Here is a 10,945-nt window from a genome sequence, read left to right on the forward strand (position 1 = left end):
GAACTTGCATGGCCCTGCCATGCCAGGAGCTTGGGTAAAATCATACAGGGAGGGAAACAAAAAACTAATAAAAGTCAATACTCAAGAAATGCAGGGGGGTAACTCGAGCACCTCTATAAAGAAGAAAAAAAAGCAAACAAAAAATGCAAGGGGGTGTTGTGTAGCCATTTAAAATGATATTGACAGACTTGGTAGTGACATGGGAAACTAAATATTCCAGAATTTTTAAAAGTGGAATACATGATTGTGTGATGCACCATGATTGTGAAAATGTTAATTTCTTTTTTCTCATACAAACCAAGCAAGTCTGGAAGGGAATGTGCATAAATGAAAATAATAGAGGCCGGGCATGGTGGCTCACACCTATAATCTCAGCACTTTGGGAGGCTGGGGCAAGTGGATCACCTGAAGTCAGGAGTTCGAGACCAGCCTGGCCAACATAGCGAAACCCCATCTCTACTAAAAATACAAAAAGTAGCCGGTTGGCACGCACCTGTAATCCCAGCCACCCAGGAGGCTGAGGCAGGAGAATCGCTTGAACCGAGGAGGCAGAGGTTGCAGTGAGCGGATTGCACTCCAGCCTGGGCAACAGAGCGAGACTCTGTCTCAAAATAATAATAATTTAAATTAATTAAAAAATAAAAATTAGCCAGGCATGGTGGTGCTCAGCTGTAGTCCCCGTCCCGGCTATTCATGAGGCTGAGGCTAAGCTCAGGAGTTCGAGGCTGCAGTGAGCTATTATCAAGCCACCACACAGGCTTGGATGACAGAGCAAGGCCTTGTCTCTAAAAAAAAAGAAAAAGAAAAAGAAAAGAAGGCAGAAGGGAGGGAGTTAAGGCCACAAGGCAGGCCAGCCCACGGCCCAGTCATTGGTTCAAAGCCCAGCTCTCAGTGTTTGCAGCTTGTTCTCAGGAGTCAGGGACTGGGCAGTCAGCCCGGCTGGAAGGGAAAAGGAAGGGGAGGGCAAGTGCATCTACTCACATATTCGCCAAAAATCGACTATGTGCCAGGCATGTGTGAGAAAGACCCAGACTCTGCCGTCTTGGAAATCACAGTACAAGAGGCATATGGATATTAAATAAGACATTTTGGAAAAATGATTAATAATAATTGTGCTAAGTCCCAATACATGAATGAAGGAATGAGTGGGAAGAGAAATAAACAAGCAAAATCAAGAGAAAAAGGCTGAGAGCAAAGAGAATTCCCAGAAGCAAAGAAAGAGAAAGAGAGAGAGAGATCAACTAGGCAGAGGCAATGGGGTTCACTGGGGCTCTGCCAGGAAGTGGCAGGGAGGCAGCCAGCAGGACGAATGGAACAGGAGGATCCTTCTTGGAAGGAAATGGGCATTGACAAGGAAGAGGGGGCTTAGAGGTGGGGAGGGGTGTTGGCATCCAGAGCATGTTTATGTGATGCCTGGAAGGAGCTGAGGAGGCACCCAGGCTCCAAGGGACCCACCTGGAGGAAGGCTAGTCCCCAGGGAGAGGAAGGGTGGAGCAGAGGCTCCCCAGAGCAACTTGGCATCTGGCCTTCTCTAAATCTCTGAGTGTGGGGCAGCAAGGCAGGGGCTTTCACTGTGGCCAGAGGCTGTTGCAATTCAGTAGTCAGAACTAGCGTTAAAGATTCATTCTGAGGGCTGAGTGCAGTGGCTCATGCCTATAATCCCAGCACTTTGAAAGATCAAGGCAGGTGGATCACTTGAGCGCAGGGGTTCAGGAACAGCCAGGGCAACATGGCGAGATCTCATCTCTACAAAAAATAGAAAAATTAGCCCGGTGTGGTGGCATGCACCTGTAGCCCTGGCTACTCGGGAGCCTGAGGTAGGAGGATCACTTGAGCCTGGTGGGGTGGAGGCTGCAGTGAGCCCTGAGCATGCCACTGCACTTCAACCTGGGCAACAGAGCAAGACCCTGTCTCAAAAAAAAAAAAAAAATTCATTCTGTCTAGAGGTTACCCTATGTGTACACAGGGTGGGGTGGGGTCCTCAAAACGAGCATGAAATTCTCACTTCGCATCACACTGAAAATTCCCTTCCGACGATCGATAATCAGCAAGAGGATTTCACACAGACTGGCAGAATTCAGTACATCTTAAAGGGCATTTAGTCCAGATTTTCTCAACCTATTTCAACCCCCAACCAGCCCCAATCTTAGGCTTTGGAATTCCAGACATTCCCCCCTCCCCCGGCCCCTGGGGGTGGGGAGCTTTGTCCTGCTTAAGACTTTGCTGGGGCCGGGTGCGGTGGCTCATGCCTGTAATCCCAGTACTTTGGGAGGCCGAGGCAGGCAAATCACCTGAGGCCAGGACTTGGAGACCAGCCTGGCCAACATGGTGAAATCCCATCTCTACTAAAAATACAAAAATTAGCTGGGCATGGTGGCACACATCTGTAGTCTCCAGCTACTCAGGAGGCCGAGGCACAAGAATCACTTGAACCCAGGAGGTGGAGTTTGCAGCGAGCCAAGATCACACCACTGCACTCCAGCCTGGGCAACAGAGCAAGACTCTTTCTCAAAAAAAAAAAAAAAAAAAGACTTTGCTGAGCTTCTGTGGGTCTCTCCCAGTCATGGAGGTTTCCTCCAGCTTTACTTACTGTGGTCTGAATTACAAAAATGACAGGTACTTAATTCTAGTTTTCTAAATATGAAATGACAGTGATGCTGCCTTTTCTAGCAACAGGAGTCTACTCTCAGCACTCTGACATGTCCCTTAAGTGCTCTGCCAACCCAGGGAGGTAATTATGGTTTTCTCCTCCTTAAAGTGATTTTACCCGGAAGAGCCAGGTAGAAAAGGGGAACCACCACCAATGATTCCTATAAAGTTGGGGACTTCTCTTTCTTATTTTATTATTATTTTTAATAATACAGACAGGGTTTCACCATGTTGCCCAGGCTGGTTTCAAACACCTGGGCTCAAGTGATCCTCCCGCCTTGACCTCCCAAAGTGCTGGGATTACAGGCATGAGCCACTGTGCCCAGCCAGGTTGGGAATTTTCTTTGAAGAGTTTACAAGCAGGCTCCCCCTCACCTCCCATCTCAGGGGCTGGTCTGCATCTTGAATGTTCTTTTACATCCAGACTCCAGGCTTCAACATACTTGTCCTTTTTCACTGTTCGTTTGTTCATAAAGGTGGCCTGGGGTAGTGAAAAGAGCACTGGATTAAAATTTAGGAGGCTAGGGTCTAGCCCTAGATTTTAAGCACCTGTGTGACCTTGGGTCAGTCACTTGGCCTCTCTGGGCTTTGGTTTCTTCTTTTAAGAAAAGGGGGAGGCCAGGCGCAGTGGCTCACACCTATAATCCCAGCATTTTGGGAGGCCCAGGTGGGCAGAGCACTTGAGGTCAGGAGTTCGAGACCAGCCTGGCCAACATGGTGAGACCCCATCTCTACTAAAAATACAAAAATTATCCGGACATAGTGGTGCGGCCGAGGCAGGAGAATCACTTGAGCCTGGGAGGTAGATGTTTCAGTGAGCCAAGATCGCATGATTGCACTTCAGCCTGGGAAACAGAGCGAGACTCCCTCTCAAAAAAAAAAAAAAAAAGAAGAAAAAGACAAGTGGGGGATAAGCATTGTCCCTTGCCCTCTTGCCTCATGGGCACAGGTAATCTCAAGGATCAGACGAGATCAGAATGAGGAGGGCACTGTGAAAGCAGTACACCCTGTTCAAATGGGAGAGATGGAAACTCCTGTGACGAGCAGGCAGCCCTGTCTACCCTGTCTTTGGAGCCATTTCCACCTCTCCCATTTTTTTTTTTTTTTTTTTTTTGAGATGGAGTCTTGCTCTGTCACCCAGGCTGGAGTGCAGTGGCACAATCTCGGCTCACTGCAACCTCCACCTCCCAGGTTCAAGTAATTCTCCTGCCTCAGCCTCCCGAGTAGATGGGATTATAGTCACGCACCACTAGGCCCAGCTAATTTTTGTATTTTTAGTAGAGACTGGGTTTCACCATGTTGGCAAGGCAGGGCTCGAACTCCTGACCTCAGGTGATCCACCTCCCTCGGTCTCCCAAAGTGCTGGGATTACAGGCGTGAGCCACTGTGCCCAGCCATCTCCCTTCTTTTAATCACCCTGCCGGAAACCTCTCTGCATACATCACCTGCTATTTCCGGTGGGGGGGTGGGCACAGCTCCAAGCATGGAATTCTGGGGTCCTAGGGCCATAAACAGTTATAGAGCTGCCTGTCTCCCTGGGTTTTGGGTAGTTCTTGCTGGTGGGACAGAATCGGGGGTGACTTGAACTCCAAGGCTTTTGCCTCCATGGGTGAATTCTGTCGTGAAACAGCCTCTCCTCAAGCCCTTGTCTCTAAGGAAGGCTGGAAACTGCATAGTTGAGCCCTTTGGATGGGAGTTTGTTTAGAAGAAAGTGAAGCTACTGGCCCCTTCACTCTGATGGACTCCCCAGGTGCCACATGACAGAGCCAATGTCCACAGCCCAGGCTTCAGGGTCAGAGGCCTTGCCATAGGACAGTAATAGTGACAGATGAGGACCAGCTTGGTGACCTGTCAGGAGGTGGCCTGTCACACCCGGAAAACCACACTCCCCTGCTTGAGAGGGGTCTACACAGAAAGGCATTTGACACTCTGTAGAGTGTTAATTCAGAGTAAGACGTGATGGCCAGGTCAGACTTTTTCCTTGGGGGACCAGGGTCCTCTAAATGGCTGGTGGCCTATTTTTGCTTTTGTCATTCAGAGCAGGGGCTAGGCTCTGGGGTCAGAAATGAGCTGGGCTCAGCCACTCCCTGGCTCTCTGACTTTGAGCAAGGTGGCCTCACCTTTCGAAGCCACAGTTGTCCTATCAGTAAACTGGAGATGTTGGCAGGGTAGCTGGGATAAGGTGTGTACAGTCCCAGCCTGCCATGAGACAGGCTAGTGAGCTCACAGGGACTTGCCCACAGGGACCAGCCTGGGAGAGGAGTGACAGGTACCTCCTGCCAATGCTCCAGTTGGCTTTCTGTGTACCCCACCCCCCACTCTCTTGGCATAGCTGCCCTAATTCCTCCTGGGCCATCTCCCAGAAGCCTTCGGGCTCTGGATGGCCTGGACACAGAAGACAGGCCTGGTAAGTGTGCACTGGGTGTCCTGGGAGCCCAGAGGAGGTGCCCCACACAGCCTTGTAGGACTGGAAATTACCCTCAGTGAATCCTTGAAACAAAGCCAGGAAATAGGTTGATTAAAAAAGCCTTGTTTAGAAGTTCAGGCCAGGCGCAGTGGCTCATGCCTGTAATCCCAGTACTTTGGGAGGCTGAGGTGGGTGGATCACCTGAGGTCAGGAGTTCGAGACCAGCCTGGCCAACATAGTGAAACCCTATCTCTACTAAAAATAAAAAAATTAGCCCGGCGTGGTGGCATGCGCCTATAGTCCCAGCTACTAGAGAGGCTGAGGCAAGAGAATTGCTTGGACCCAGGAGGCGGAGGTTGCAGTGAGCTGAGATCGCACCACTGCACTCCAGCCTGGGCAATAAAGCAAGACTGTCTCACCAAAAAAAAAAAAAAAAAAAGGAAGTTCAGTCTCTTGCGTCTGGCTGCAAAGTGGCTGAGTCAGAATTTAAACCCAGGTTTGCGGCTTCTGAAGTCCATTCTCTCAGCCCCTATAGGCTTTCCTTCCCTATAGCTTGGCACTTGAACTGGAAGCCACAACATTCCACATGTGGTTAACTCGGCACGAAAAAGAAGGCCTATCACGTCCTTTGGTCTAAATACCATGCTTTTACTAATATAGCCTGTAATTCAAGTCATCCTATTGGCAGAGGGGCAGGGGAAAGGGAAGAGAGTAGGAAGCTGGGCAGGACATATTTCCCCAATCTCTGCTCTGCCGTAGCCTCTCCTGTCTGCCAGTGGAGGGAAAAGATTCCCTGCAGAGGGACCAATGGAGGGAGATGTTTTCATTAGGAAAGCTTGGTGACCTAAGGAGATCAGGCATCGCATGGAGTTGCAGCCCCAGGGCAGGAGGTGGCCCTCCCTGCTTGGGGCCTGCACAGGAGGGAGACAGAAGGCTGCTCAGACAGCAAGGATGGAGGGAACTGAGAGGACTCCGTTCTCGGTGAAAGGTGTTGGGAGAGATAACGGATGCCCGAGGAAGACGCAAGGTTGCTGGGGCTTAAAATAGTGTTGGAGGCATGAAAAATGGGATTGCCAAGGGACAAAAAGGAGAACACAGGAAAGCGATCGGGCCTCAGAGGGAGGGAAGGGATGCCGAGAACACAATTTTAAAGCAGCTGGGACGACGACGGGAAGGCACTCGGCTGATTCAGCTGTACAGTCAGCCCCAAAGCTCTCAGCCTGCATTTTTGTGGATCAAATACGCTAATTAGGCACAGGTCCCTGAAGACTGTGCGGGGAGACCCACCCATTCATTTGCTCTCTGTGGCAACATAACAAAACTACCCCTCCTAGGCCGGGCGCGGTGGCTCAAGCCTGTAATCCCAGCACTTTGGGAGGCCGAGACGGGCGGATCACGAGGTCAGGAGATCGAGACCATCCTGGCTAACACAGTGAAACCCCGTTTCTACTAAAAAATACAAAAAACTAGCCGGGCGAGGTGGCGGGCGCCTGTAGTCCCAGCTACTCGGGAGGCTGAGGCAGGAGAATGGCGCAAACCCGGGAGGCGGAGCTTGCAGTGAGCTGAGATCCAGCCACTGCACTCCAGCCTGGGCGACGGAGCCAGACTCCGTCTCAAAAAAAAAAAAAAAAAAAAAAAAAAAAAAAACTACCCCTCCTAGACCTGTGCTAAGCACATCACAAGCACTCTCTCATATACTTTCCCAACCGCCCTGTGACACGTCGCAATCATTACTCCATTTTTCAGCTGAGGAAAATGAGGCTCAGAGAGGGGAGGCAACCTGCCCAAGGAGCCCCAGCTGAAGAGCAGCAGGGCTCGGATTCAAATTCAGGCATGTCCTGTCCCAACTCATGCCCAGGCACAAGGTGCTAGAGCAAAGGGAAGCCCAGCCGGGATCCTACTTGGTAGGTTTGTGAAGTGAGATTTGAGGTAGCCTGGGTCTTACATGTCAGGCTAGGGAATATGAACTTGGTCTTGTTGTGGGCAGCGGGGAGCCACTGAAGGTGTTTGAGCAGGGGCATCAGTCTGGCCTTACAAGAGTGCAATGGAGGCCAGGCGCGATGGCTCATGCCTGTAATCCCAGCACTTTGGGAGGCCAAGGTGGGTGGATCACCTGAGGTCAGGAGTTCGAGACCAGCCTGAGTCACATGGTGAAACCACGTCTCTACCAAAAATACAAAATTAGCTGAGTGTGGTGGTGCATGCCTGTAATCCCAGGTACTTGGGAGGCTGAGGCAGGAGAATCGCTTGAACCCAGGAGGCGGAGGTTGCAGTGAGCTGAGAGAGTACCATTGTACTCCAGCCTGAGCAACAAGAGTGAAACTCCGTCTCAAAAAAAAAAAAAAAAAAAAAAAAAAAAAAAAAAAGGAGTACAATGGAGAAGCGTTCCAGAGCAGTCAGGGAAAGTTCCAGACAAAAGCTTTTTTTTGTTTTGTTTTGCTTCTGAGACAGGGTGTCACTTTGCCACCCGGGCTGGAGGGCAGTATAGTTACCTTGGTTCACTGCAACCACCACCTCCCAAGCTCAAGCGATCCTCCCACCTCAGCTTCCTGAGTAGCTGGGACTACAGGTGTACACCACCACACCCAGCTAATTTTTGTATTTTTTGTAGAGATGGGGTTCCCCCATGTTTCCCAGGCTGGTCTCAAACTCCTGAGCTCAAGCGATCTGCCTGCCTCAGATTCCCAAAGTGCTGGGACTACAGGTGTGAGCCACCGTGCCTGGTCTAGGCAGAAGTTTCAAAATGAGGATACGCCAGGAGCAGCAAGAAGGCAGTCAGCATCAAGCAGCTGCCAGCCAACACTTTCGCTACACTCCATCATTGCCTTGTCCTTGATGCCTGCTGGAGTCTGCCCTTGGCATTCGGTCTGTATATAAATCCAAGCATATCAGGCCAAGGCCCCAAAGAGAAAAATGTTTTTTTTTTTTTGTACATGGCACAGAGTAATATGAGCATAGCCAATGGTCCTGCATTTGGATCTCTGCTCTATTCTCACTAGCTGTGTTACCCTGGTCAAGATACTTAACCTCTCTGAGCCTCATTTTCCACCTTGGGATGAGGATCCAGTGACACAGGGTGCATGTGCGGCACCTGGCCCAGGCCTGCCCCCGGGTGAGTGCCCAGAGAAGGCACTATTTTTGTGCGTGTGATCCTCTGCGTATGCTGGTTGCCTGCCCCACATAGTACAGAGTGTTCGTCCTTTGCTATCACTCAAGCGGCTGCCACAACCTCCGTCTTGTGCAAGGAATTTGTATTCTCTCCAAATGTGCACATTGCTCAGGCATTTTAAATTCAATGATTTCTGTCCTCTCCCTGGAAGACTTCAAACTCATTTGTAGGACAGCCCTTGTTCCTTGTTTTTGGAAGGGCTGACTGAGTCACGGAGATGGAATCTATTTCTTTTTAATAACTTACAGTGCTTTCCCCTCTTAGTACAAAAGCAGTAACATGCTCAGTGTGGTTCACACAAATAAGCAGAGGAAAACTACTGATAATCCTATCATGTGGAAATAATCACTGTTAAGATTTTAGTTCTTGAATAGGCGGGGGCGGAGCAAGATGGCCGAATAGGAACAGCGCCGGTCTCCAACTCCAGGTGCGAGCGACACAGAAGACAGGTGATTTCTGCATTTTCAACTGAGACTCCACCTCTGGGGACAGGGCACAGCTAAACAACAACAACAACAACAAAAAGCAGCTGAAACCTCTGCAGACACAAACGACTCTGTCTGACAGCTTTGAAGTGAGCAGTGGATCTCCCAACACGGAGGTTGAGATCTGAGAACAGATAGACTGCCTGCTCAAGTGGGTCCCTGACCCCTGAGTAGCCTAACTGGGAGACATCCCCCACTAGGGGCAGACCGACACCCCACATCTCACACGGTGGAGTACACCCCTGAGAGGAAGCTTCCATAGCAAGAATCAGACAGGTACACTCGCTGTTCAGCAATATTCTATCTTCTGCAGCCTCTGCTGCTGATACCCAGGCAAACAGGGTCTGGAGTGGACCTCAAGCAATTTCAACAGACCTACAGCTGAGGGTCCTGACTGTTAGAAGGAAAACTAACAAACAGGAGGGACACCCACACCAAAACCCCATCAGTACGTCACCATCATCAAAGACCAGAGGCAGATAAAACCAAAGATGGGGAAAAAGCAGGGCAGAAAAGCTGGAAATTCAAAAAATAAGAGCGCATCGCCCCCTGCAAAGGAGCGCAGCTCATCGCCAGCAACAGATCAAAGCTGGACGGAGAATGACTTTGACGAGATGAGAGAAGGCTCCAGTCCATCAAACTTCTCAGAGCTAAAGGAGGAATTACGTACCCAGCGCAAAGAAACTAAAAATCTTGAAAAAAAAGTGGAAGAATTGATAACTAGAATTATTAATGCAGAGAAGGCCATAAACGAATGGACAGAGATAAAAACCATGACACGAGAAATACGTGACAAATGCACAAGCTTCAGTAACCGACTCGATCAACTGGAAGAAAGAGTATCAGCGATTGAGGATCAAATGAATGAAATGAAGCAAGAAGAGAAACCTAAAGAAAAAAGAAATGAACAAAGCCTGCAAGAAGTATGAGATTATGTAAAAAGACCAAATCTACGTCTGATTGGGGTGCCTGAAAGTGAGGGGGAAAATGGAACCAAGTTGGAAAACACTCTTCAGGATATCATCCAGGAGAACTTCCCCAACCTAGTAGGGCAGGCCAACATTCAAATTCAGGAAATACAGAGAACGCTACAAAGATATTCCTCGAGAAGAGCAACTCCAAGACACATAATTGCCAGATTCACCAAAGTTGAAATGAAGGGAAAAATCTTAAGGGCAGCCAGAGAGAAAGGTCGGGTTACCCACAAAGGGAAGCCCATCAGACTAACAGCAGATCTCTCGGCAGAAACTCTACAAGCCTGAAGAGAGTGGGGGCCAATATTCAACATTCTTAAAGAAAAGAATTTTAAACCCAGAATTTCATATCCAGCCAAACTAAGTTTCGTAAGTGAAGGAGAAATAAAATCCTTTACAGATAAGCAAATGCTTAGAGATTTTGTCACCACCAGGCCTGCCTTACAAGAGACCCTGAAGGAAGCACTAAACATGGAAAGGAACAACCGGTACTAGCCATTGCAAAAACATGCCAAAATGTAAAGACCATCGAGGCTAGGAAGAAACTGCATCAACTAACGAGCAAAATAACCAGTTAATATCATAATGGCAGGATCAAGTTCACACATAACAATATTAACCTTAAATATAAATGGACTAAATGCTCCAATTAAAAGACACAGACTGGCAAACTGGATTGAGTGTCAAGACCCATCAGTCTGCTGTATTCAGGAGACCTATCTCACATGCAGAGACATACACAGACTCAAAATAAAGGGATGGAGGAAGGTCTACCAAGCAAATGGAGAACAAAGAAAATCAGGGGTTGCAATACTAGTCTCTGATAAAACAGACTTCAAACCATCAAAGATCAAAAGAGACAAAGAAGGCCATTACATAATGGTAAAAGGATCAATTCAACAGGAAGAGCTAACTATCCTAAATATATATGCACCCAATACAGGAGCACCCAGATTCATAAAGCAAGTCCTTAGAGACTTACAAAGAGACTTAGACTCCCATACAATAACAATGGGAGACTTCAACACCCCACTGTCAACATTAGACAGATCAACGAGACAGAAATTTAACAAGGATATCCAGGAATTGAACTCAGCTCTGCAGCAAGCAGACCTAATAGACATCTACAGAACTCTCCACCCCAAATCAACAGAATATACATTCTACTCAGCACCACATCACACTTACTCCAAAATTGACCACATAATTGGAAGTAAAGCACTCCTCAGCAAATGTACAAGAACAAAAATTATAACAAACT

Source organism: Macaca fascicularis, chromosome 10 (assembly GCF_037993035.2).
Source record: "Macaca fascicularis isolate 582-1 chromosome 10, T2T-MFA8v1.1".
In the NCBI taxonomy this organism is placed as follows: Eukaryota; Metazoa; Chordata; class Mammalia; order Primates; family Cercopithecidae; genus Macaca; species Macaca fascicularis.